We start from the raw sequence: 12,452 nt of genomic DNA, 5'->3' as shown, positions 1-12,452 counted from the left end.
ATTCCTTCTCCAGACCCGAAGGTAGATAGGGATCTCCTGGAGTTTTACTTGGAGTTTGCTAACCCCAATACCAGACCTGGAGCTTAAAGAAGATAACTACAGTCAAGGTGATGAAGCCCTATTCAGCAGGGAAATTTATTAATGTCAAATTCAGGGTGACTCGAGGAACCAAAGGCTTAGTCTACCATTTTTCCCTTGCTGATCTACCAAACCTCAACCCCCATGATTGGATACTCCTCAACAACATTCTTTTGCTAAATCCTCGGGAGTATCAGCCAATAATCGATCATGTCAAGCCTATGCTTGTTTGCTACATTCATGAGGTAGCAAAGATGGACCAGGAAATTGCCTCTGCCATACACAAGCGACCAACGATCAAACCCATGGGAAAATCTGGCAATGTCAATACCATGATCCAGGGGAAGATAGATTCAACGTATCACATGGTCATGTTTCTCAGGGGAGAAGGTCAAAAATGTATGTTCGCCCTTGTTGATAAACACCTCTTCTCTACGTCTTGTCTTGAGCATATCTTGGAGATCATACAGAGGTGCGACCAAAATAGTGCTGTTGATAAGAAGCTTTTTATTTACATGCTAAGGTGGTACATTCGATTCTGAGAAACTCTTCTTGCCATTATTCCTAAACAATTTAAGATAGTGAGGACTGCTTAAAAGAAATAATCTCTCGCCTCATTTGATGAAAAGGGGGAGATTGTTGAGTCTATTGGGTTACGTCATGGGCTCGGTCCATAGCCCAGTTTGAATGTCGGTATTGGGCCTATACAACCGTGCATAATTTTGTATTAGTGTTTAGTATATAAGTTGCATGCATGTAGACTTAGAAGTTAGCGCTTTGATTGTTTTTGTTTTAGATCTACTGTAAACCCTAGCTCACCTCTACAACGGAAGTTCTTCATCGAGCTCTACTAAGGCGTGACTTTGTTTGAATCATAAGCATAAGTTTGATTCTGTTTTGTGTTCTTACTCATATTATTCTTATACTGTTTGATTACTTTTGTCGTACTTGTGAAAGATCTAATCAATTAAAGAGTTGTTAACTCTTCAAATTTCCACACACTTGAAACCTCAAACATAGCTTCCAAACAGCTTAGATCTGAGCAGAAATCAATTGAAGATCCATTTTCGGTTGATGAAGATCAAACCGAAAACAATAAGATTTCAACTGAAACGCTGAAATCCAAGCAGATCCCTATTCCACACGTTGCAAACTGTGATCCAATATTCAAACCTCGAGCAAAAACAATCTTCAAGAGACCGAGAACGTGAAGAACACAACTGTGAAGCAGAAAACTAAATAAACACACTTGGTTGGCACCGGTTTGTGCTCTGATACCACTTGTAAGTCCCCAAATATGCTTGTATCAATCAGATCCAATTGATGGTGCAGAATCCCAATCAATTGGATGATTTCAGATAAAAATACAAGAGAAGGAGAAGAAGAAGAAGATGAATCTATGATGTATTAATGAAATGATTGATACTCCATACACATAGTTCATGTACACTCTTCTCTCTTGTTTCTCTCACACCTTAGAATACACACACTTAAGCTCATTGGGTATGTACATCACATGCACTCCTCACCCTATATATATATATATATATATATATATATATATGTATATATATATATATATACATATATATATATATATATATATATATATATATATATGGACCTAAGGCCAAGCCAAAAGTACAAATAATCCAATACTAGAGCGAAAACATGTCACACCCCAAAACCAAGAACGGTGGAAACGTTCTGGGGTGGAGGACGTCATGTAAAGTATCACAACACAGTAAATGTAAATAAGCAAACAACATCATCCATTGCATTAAATATATAATTTTAATACAAGCGTGTTCTGTACTGTATAGACACTAAAAATAATGTATATCAAAATAATAAGATGAGTCTTGGATGCGCTCCATCTTCTCAGAAGCTGGCCTAGGTACCTGTCTACTGATGACCTTAGAATACAAGTTATTTTGAAATAGTTTATCAGCATTAAGCTGGTGAGTTCATAAGTATTTTAGTGTCGGTATTTGTCATCCAAAAACGTTTAAACATGTATCAAGTGTAAGTTTGTAAAACGTATGTAAATGTTTGTAAGTGTTTGTAAAAGTTTGAATCTCTCAGAAAAACCTATATTTTCTATTAAAGTAGCCTTCTACCAAGGGTTAACTGCTTTGTATGTTCGTTTACTGTAAAAGTGTGTAATTTACTCAAGTGTAACTATCATTTTCAAAATATAGTATTTACATCAATGTTTAAGTGAAAGGATCACTAATTTTGTGTAAAAAGTAAATCAATGTAGTAATGTAGTGTTGTATTATAGGAACTACTGCTGTACTAACTACCTTAAACCGGATTTATATTAAGTTATCATGTGATAAATTGCACCATACTATCGACTGGTAACAACGACATACGAATGGTTGTAATAACGGAATGACGTTTGGCACCCACAGACCTGCAGGTCCGACTGTAGCTAGCAGCAAGGTGTAGGATAGTCAATCCAGTATAGATCTATATGCAAACTCACGCTCTCCCTCCAAGAGAATTCTGGCTACAACTCGGGCCATTTCTTATATAACTATACATATATCGGCATACAATTTATAAGAAGTAAAACAAAGTTTAATAAAAGTATTTGATAAGTAAAAGAGTTTGTAAAACATTTTGAAGTGGAACAGTTTGATAAACAGTTTGAACAGTGATAAAACCCTTGGTTTTCTAGTTATTAATCGCATGTGATTAATTTAATCACATGTGATTGATGTAATAACTATAAGTATTTAACTTGTATCCCCCCATAAAGTATTTAAAACATTTAAAAGCATTTCAAAGGTTAATTAAAGGGGTATGAAATCACTTGTTGTGAGTGGATTTGATTGAAGTATCAGGTACCGTGCTAGGCAGCAAACGGAGACTTGTTCACACGCACGAGCCTAGTTATCATATAATGAGCATATATATAACTAATTAGCCCAATAATAACTTAATAAAAAAATTTGGGACACTTAGGAACATGTAAACACTTTGTATAAGTGTTATAGGTCCTAAGTGTTGCTTCTAGGTTGTTATGGGACAAGGTTAAAGGGGTGTAAAGCTTCCAAGAACCTTGTATAAGAGTTTACTACTCAATAAACTACACACAAGGAGTTTACGGTCGTAAACCCTTGAGTTTACGGCAGTGAACTCTTGTCTTGGTGGTTTTGGGTGTTTTAAAGTGTTTAATGATTTCTAGAATTGTAACAACCCGAAGTTTTCCATCGTCGAAAACTTGTTCTACCCGTGAGATTTCGCCGTTAGTCGATTCGTTTCGTTCTCGCTTTGGGTTAAACTAATTAAATTTATATGTTTATTATAATTGAATGAGTGTCCAAACCCCTTGGAACTCATGAAATTAACCCAAAAGTATTCATTTCAAAAAGTTAGAAACATTCCCGCTGGGTGATGGTAACTTAATCGGGTGCAACCAAAAGCCCCGTTTAATGCCGGTATCGAGTAGAATTCCACCGTGTCCAAAACTTAGACACTATTTAAAGTAATATAAGCACCCATTTGAAGCTTTTTCTTCCTCTCTCTACTCTCTCTCTAACCTCTCTCCTAAATCCAAGTTTAAGGGTCCAAAACTCAATTTTAAGGTCTCAAATCCTTAAGGTAACTTCCTAACCTCATTGTATAGCTTATTTGACTTCCAAATTCGAGATTTAATCATGGGATTGGACATGACATATGAGTTTACAGCCCAGGAAGGTGCCTAGGTTGTAAACACTAAGTTTGAAGGGTTTTGAGCCCTTAAACCCCTCCTAGACAATTTTGGAACCTAGATATGGCTAAAAGACTTCAAGGAATGGACTTAAAACATTTTAGACATGGATTTTGAGAGGTTTGAAGGAGTTTACAGCCAAGGCACAAGCTTGGGCCGTAAACTCATAGAAAAGGGGTTTTCATGACCTCAAACCCTTCCAAATCACAAACAAGACTTAGATATGACCTGTAGAATTTTGGTTTTAGCATTTGGACACCTTAAACATAATTTTTGAAGGGTTTGTGTGAGTTTACAGCCAAGGCATATGCTTGGACCGTAAACTCCTTAAATGATGGTGTAAACTCACTTCTAAGGTGTTAGAAAGCCATCCAACACCACCAAAAGCCTTGGAATAAATCAAAGGACCAACCAAAAATAGTTTAAGGACTTTAAACATAACAAAACCTCATATATGAGAGTTTACGGACATAGAACATGCTCCATGGCCGTAAACTCCCAAAAACATGCCAAATGGTGCCCAAAACTCATTTCTAGGCTTGTGGGAATTTTTAGAATCACATGTGATTAATTTTAAGACCTTAAAAACACTTAATCAAGGGGATATGAGAGTTTACGGCCAAAAGACCCCATTCTTAGGCCGTAAACTCCCTTAAGTGTTGTAGATGGTGATTTTAATCCATTCCAAGCCTTAGGTAAAATCATTCCAAGCATTTCCAAGTGTCCATATCCAATTGTAACCCAAATTGCACCATAAATCACCCCACCATGAGTATACGGCCGTAAACTCATGGGGAGAGGGTGTTTAGGCCGAAAACTCCATTAAGGAGTTTACTCTTGGGGAGTAAACTCATTTCCCAAGTCCCTCGCATCGTTACACATCCTTAAACGCCACCCGGGTCCCTCCAAACACTCGTAATGGGGTGTTTCCACGACTACAAGTAATTGTCCCTACCAAATAATCAATCTAGGTCCTAATTAGATACAAATGTGTATCTTTACATTATACTTAGGAACCTTGTGTGTTTGCAAGCCCCAGACCAACATTTAGCATCCGAAATCGCCACATTTCTCGTCCGGTGAGTTCATACCCCTACCCTTTTTCAACTGTTTTCACTGTTTTCAGGGGGAATACAAGCAAAAGTACAAGGAAATCTTGTACTCAAATTTATTGTTTTCAATTTAATCATTTTCATTCTGTATGTTCTAATATCAATAACTGTGTTCATCAAATAGTTCGAATTACAAATTTAGCTTTCAAACTAATCATAGATTTCTTGATAAAATGTTCTAATCTAAACTATGTTTCATAATCCACGAATAATTTATGCTAATTTCCAATTATAACTAATTACGAATACGAATACGAACACGAAACTATAACTAGGAATAGAACGAATATGAAGCTATAACTAGGAATAGAACGAATACGAAACTATAATTAGGAACAGAATGAATAACGAAACTACAACTAGAAACAGAACGAATAACACATCTATAACTAGGAACAGAATGGATAACGAAACTATAATTAGGAACAGAACGAATACAAATACAACTACGGATACGAATACGACTGCGAATACGAATACGCCTCCGAATAGTAATAGGAGTAGGAATAGGGAAACGAATACGACTATGAATATGAATATGACTGTGAATACGAATACGAATACGAATAGTAATAGGAGTAGGAATAGGGAAACGAATACAATTACGAATACGAATACGAACACGAATAAGTACAAGAATATGTTAAAGAATAAGAATACGAATATGAAGATATGTATCTAAGTATATTTCGAGATAATACCATTAGGATATTAGAATACCTAGTTAATACAATAGTTACGAAAGGAAATAAATCAGTATATCTAAATTCAATAACTAAAAATCACTTTTAGGAAAGTACAGTACTTTCCTAGGGAAACATTACATAACTAAAAAGGAGTAATAAACTAGACAACTATACATCTTTCACAATTAGTAATATACAATCAGGAATGTATGGGACTTTCCTGGGATCATAGTTAAACATAACCAGAATCGTGTAACCTAACAATCAACCAACCTTCTCTCTTAAGAAAATATGGGATTTTCTTGGATAATAACTTTTCGGTAAACTAAAGGAAACTCGTACATTTTCACAAAGCAAACATGTTATGAACTCACCAGCTTTATGCTGATTTTCAAACTGCTTGTATTCTCAGGTCAATATTAGACAGGTACCTAGTGAATCTTTTGGAGAAGACGGAGCGTAAAGAAGACTCGTCTCTACTTTAGTTCATATGATATATGTATAACACTTGTAACACTTTACTTTTGAACAAATGTAAATTCAAGTATGTAATGTAATGGTTGTTTACTTTGCTTACTATGTACATTGGATTTGATACTCAACGTGGAGTCCGCCCTTGAAACGTTTCCGCCTTTGGTTTTCGGGGTGTGACAAGAATAAGCCTAGCATGGGTGGTTTAATCCTTTAGGTAGTTTAGGGGCTTAGAATGCTCCTTTGAGGAGTTTACGGCCAAAAGACCATATCCCCTAGAGTTTACGGCCGTAAACTCGTATGGGGTGGGTGTTTTAATTCATTCAAGCCTCTCGCACACAAAGGATAATCTCTAGACTTTTGTTTAAGGCTAAAGGGAAACTTAGGCACACTTTGGTGCCTTTACTTGGAGTTTACGGCCCAAGAGTTATTCCTTGGCTGTAAACTCCCTTTAAGGAGTGTTTTTGATGTGTTTAAGTCTCCAAAATAGCTAGACGTATTAGAGGGTAAATGTCTTAAAGCCTTAGGAGTGATTAGGGCACATTGTCCCTTGAATTTGGAGTTTACGGCCTAACACTTTCTTGGGCCGTGAAATCCTTAAACTATATGTTCTTGATTGTGTTCTAGCCTCAAATGATCATACCTTAACTAGTTACCTAACAAGGAAATGGGACTAGATAGCCTTTAGGCTTCGTTTTGGAGTTTACTCCCCAAGAACGTTCTTGGGCGGTAAACTCCCGGATCTTACATATTTGACATGTAAACAATGATATTAAGCATATAACAAGCATTAAAACACATCTAGGAAAGTAGACTCACGATTTGGGATGAAAACCCGAAGATCCGTGAGAGAGAAAATGGCTTTTCTCTAGTTGGAAATGTGAATAATGAATGAATTTAGTTCAGAAATCTATTTATAGTCCTGAAATATTTTGGCATAAAATATTTTTATTTCGGAATTGATTTCTAATATATCCGAGTGCTGGAATAACAGTGTTGCACAAAACCGTAGTGCATCCACTCTCCTGATGTTTACTGAAGTGTAAACCCTAAATTATTCCAACTTATACGAAAAGTCTGAAAATCGACTATGACTGTTATAACTTCTATTGAAGTGATACTATTTTCATAGAATGGAAATTTCGGGTTGTCACAAAACACATGGGTTTTCGGTCCAAGGTACAATTAATTTTATACTATTTTCGGCCCAAATAAAAAAAATGCTTAGAAAAGAAAAGTGTAAACCATATTTTTCACCCAACAACTTTGGATCTATGTTTTCTCTAATTATACATGAAATATTGTTTCCAAGGTATTAATCCTACAACTAGCATACAATTAACATAATCAACATAAAAATTAGTTATAAAATTACCTCTTTGTTGTAGCTTGTAGTATTGGCCCTTAAGAACTTAGCACCCCAAGTGTTATGCCTTAAAAGGTTCACAACACACCCTTGAAAAATTGCATGACTTGTGAGAGATTAGTAGGCACACAAATCGGTTATTAACTCCAATAACACTTATTTTCCATGATTGTAGCCATGGGGTAATGTATATATATGTAAGAATCCAAGAGTCATGGGTAAACACTAATCCATACACTTTGGGTTATGATCCATATTTCATGTGGGCTAACTCTTCATGGAAACTTACATAAACTTATCCCATTATGGATCAATAGCCCAAACCATATATATATATATATATATATATATATATATATATATATATATATATATATATATATATATATCATTGATTTATGTAATCAGTCCCCGTTAATTTAATTAGTCTCTTTTGATCACTAATTTAATTCCAAATTAATTCTTGATTAGTACTATATAAATAATATGATTTCATATTAACATATTAGAACTTATAATATATTAATAAATCATAAATCACCTCTTACTTAAATATCCACCCACAAATTGTCGTAGTGATATGCAACCCGAATGGACCATGCTACTCTCGGGTCAAGTAAATATCAATTATAGTTATGGGCTTAGACAAGTTATCTAACAGTCTCCTACTTGGATAAGTCTAATAACTATAACTGCAAATAAGACTTAAAGTCAGACTAGCAATGGTAGCTCTTAAAAGCCGTTGTCAAACTCTGACCTAGTCAATGATGTGTCCATTAGATAAGGGATTATACATTCCTCCATTATACAAGATATTATATGGACTGAGACACGGATTATAATTATTCTCTACGTCCATATGTTGTTTCTCGATTTCCGATTTATGACGACTGACTAATTGAACAAATCACATCAGTCCCGGCTTGGCCAAGCGCTTAGGGTGTCATGACTAAATCATCGAGGGGCCCATAGATATCACTTTTATCACTCCTAGGTGAAAAAGGAATGGATAAAGTTCGACTCATATGCTTTCTATATTTACTCATCAAATCACACAAAACAATGCGTTTTATAACTCCAAGTTACTGGTGCGTTAAACGCATCATCAATGTGAAACCGATTTGTAAAAAACAATTCACACGTCTCAATTTTAAGAATATAGGATATTGTCGTCTCACAATCACTCGTGATAAAATCCATGTAGTGATTTAGATGAGTGTGGGTTTAATCCAATGATCGAATCTTATTCCAAGAGTACTCATGAACATTGCAGCAAACTTGTGCTATGTATAAAACACCTAGACAATCTACAATAAGATTCTTGATAGTCTTGCCTCAATAGCTACTTCTAAAGTATGATCGAATGTGAATAGTTTGAATAACCTAGTTATTCGGGTAGTCAAAACATGCAACGTGAAGCAGAAGAATAATTAAATCTAATATTGTATCAGAACTTATGAATATAAATTACACACTTATTATTTAATCATCATATTGATTACACATTATTCATTGTATAATGTTTCGATTATTCAACTTGATACTTGAATTATAACAATAGTTATCCCATGCTCCAAGCATGCACACTATTTTAAACGATGGTCATTTCTTTGTGAAATAGATCAATTGACAGCATTTCATTGATGCTTATTTCACAATTCAAAATCCTTATGATCAATGTAAGAATACCAATTTCTTTGCATTTGCTATAATTTGTTTTGATACAATCTTAAATGAAATTATCCTCTTGTAATGACTATGCACAATAGACATAGAGACTTGGAAACAGTCATTACAAAGTATTCCAATGGAGATCAATTCCATGGAAATGATGTGTAACATTCAAATTACATTCCTTTAAACATCCTTCTTGCATTAAGTTTCCTAATCTCACATAGATTTAAAGAGTAACTTCCACTTATGGAAACATTTGCATATTCCCATTTTGACTATCACTCCTGAACAAGAGTCCTATTTTCAAAGTTTTTCTATATGGTCCTTCCAAAATTCCAAGTATACTTCCATCTGTCCATAAGCAACCAATATTTGGTAAACCTCAGATTGTCCTTGACAATTGCTTAACCATTTTAGTTATATCTCATTCTAGTCCCTTTTCCCTCTTAATTCCCTAAGCATTTGGAAAATTAGAACAAATTAATATTATAGCTTACGAAATCGATCCTATATTCGAAGCATATGGGATACGATACATAATGTTTTACATAAAGACATGATACTATAAAAGTCTCTTGCTATAACATTTCCATATAATCATGACTAAAATCTCAATCTAAACTTTTAGATTTGAACTGAAGTATGAATTCCTCTCCCTTAATTATAGCAAAACAACTTTTTAAACCCTAGAAATTTTGTGAATTGAAACTTGTTATTTATAATTAACTTTGCTAACTTACAACCCTTAATGTAATAATTGTGCTCCCACTAGCATAATTATTACATTCTTATTAGCATTTCACTTATGCTCCCACTAGCTTTGACATGTTCTCAGAAATCAGCTGGACTTCTAGAAATCAATACTTATTGAGTTTCTTACCAAAGTTCATATTTCTAATATAAGATGCTTCGATATGACTTTATCTAGGCTTCTCAAACTCATACACCTTTCCTTACATAGCTCACATATGTGTCTAAACAATTTTAGAAATTACAGAAATAAGTCTCAAATGTTTAGACCTTTTCCATTTCTCACAATTCGAACTATGAAGATGGTTGTCATAATCATAATCGAAGCTGAGAATGCAAATATCACAATTGCTAACTATTTAAAATCTACTTAGTGAAATCGTTTCCTCACAATCATTTTCTTGAAGTGGAGAGAGACCTTATTACACTAAGATTTTTATGGAGTATGTGTTCCTATCCATGTGAATTTGTCAAAACCATAATTACAAGAGAAGGTTAGGGACAAATCCAAAATCATATGGACTAAACTCATTCAATCTTTATTTCTTGCCACCTGGCATCACAAGGGCCTATCATTTCTTCCAAGTTGTTATGAAAACTACTAATAACTCATAGAACTCACATGCATAGTCAACTTTAACTGGAATGGGCACATAAACAAGAATATGTAAACATGATTGGTTATAAACCTCAAGTCGTGTGCCAATTATAAACAATTGGTTAACTCTTGATTAGTTCTTGAAAATCTTCAAGATCTTTAAGACTCCCTATAACCTCTTGACATATAAGATTCTCTTCGTCAAGAAACATTCATCGACAAACAAATATTCAAGAGTTAGTGTGGTTTCTTACCAAGACAAACACTTCTGACAATTGGTCTTAGTTCGTCTTTCTCCAAAACATCACAACTTACCAATTTCAAATGTACAAGAGTAAGAAACATTTTACTCACATTTGATAAGTGTTATAAACCTTTTTTAATACTATGTCACTCGAGGCCCGATCTTGGAGTGTTACTCTAAGACTCAATTTTGGAACGAAGTAGGATTCATGTTTTTGATTTAACCATTTCAAAAATTCAAGACTCCTCTTCTTAGCCATAAAAATGCATTAAGATGTCCTTAGTGAATCAATTGTGATATGGTTTAATAATCACTAAGATAATCATAAAACATGATACTAAAGTACTTTGCCTTCTTTTCAGATTGGAGAAACTTTTATCTTTCTGCCTAATTTGATTCTTCTTATTCGTTCAGCTATACATTGAAACTTTTACACTGGTTCAGAAGTATACTTAATCATGTAAGCATAGCCATATTTACTAAACTTTAGTAAATCATAATGAATAGTTTTATCATTCTTTGTGGGTAACCTAATCAGTGCACAATCGAGTGCACCCGATCTCCTAGACCTTCACTTCACTCTCATATACATGCGTACAAGGAATGAGTCTTAATTTCCCAAAGATGAAGTTCTCATTCATCACAATACAAGTTGTATGATTCCAAGACTCTATCCAACTAAAACATGGATGATGAGAATCTTTCTTTATTTGGTAATCTTGACACTACTTCAAACAAAACAATCAAATCATTTTTCCAATATTTCTACCAATGGAAACATATAAGCAACAATTTTCACAAATGCCATTGTAAGCAAAGTTAGAATAAAAACAACTTTAATCTGTATTTACAAAAAGTGGAAATTTTTCCTTACAATGCAATTAAAAGTAAGAACTATGCTCTTATCTATTCCTACGATATCTATCATAACTCTTAAGAAGTACCTCAAATTCTAATCGTCGAACCATGTGATCGAAATCCATCTCTTCACGATTAGAATCAGGTTACTCTTCCTTTAAGCTTCATTTCTTTTCATTGATCCTACAAAACATCAAAATGTAATTAGATTACATCATGTATTAAGAATCTCCAATTAGGGACCTAATAGAGTTATATAGTGTATTTTACCTAAAGTAGAGTCAAACTTTTTGACTTCACAATCCTTCCAATCTTTAAGGTAAATATGGCAGCTTCGCAACCAGTGCCCCTTCTCTTGGCAATAGAAAGATATGGACTCGTTGATAATGGTATACGGGACTATCTCAAACTTAGAATTTCTCTTTACCATTTGGTCAAAATACTTGACCATGGCCGATCCCATTCCATTGGGAAGAGAAAGCTTTTCTGGACTTCTAATGTTACCATTGTCAATGTTCATGGTAGTTTGGGTAGTAGATATTCCAATGAAATTTACTTTACCAGTGTGCCAAAACATTGTTGATTCAGCAGCAACAAGCAAATATGCAAGATCGATAAGGGTCATGTCATGATCTATCATATAATAGTCCTTAATGAGCTCACTATATGACTCAGGGAGTGACTGAAGAACCAAACCAACAACAACCTTCCTTGAGACATCAAGTCCTAACATTCCCAGCTTGTCAATGTGTTACTTCATCTCCAAGATATGTGCACATACCGACCATCCATCTTGGTGTTTGCTAGCCAATAGGGCTTGAGTGGCCTTGAACTTTTCAAGTCTTTGAAGTTGTGGGTTAGGGAGAATTATTGGAGTAGATGGAGGAAGTGAAG

Source organism: Lactuca saligna, chromosome 8 (assembly GCF_052625555.1).
Source record: "Lactuca saligna cultivar CGN05327 chromosome 8, ASM5262555v1, whole genome shotgun sequence".
In the NCBI taxonomy this organism is placed as follows: Eukaryota; Viridiplantae; Streptophyta; class Magnoliopsida; order Asterales; family Asteraceae; genus Lactuca; species Lactuca saligna.
The sequence above is the reverse complement of the archived record's forward strand: the minus strand, read 5'-3'. Positions refer to the sequence as shown.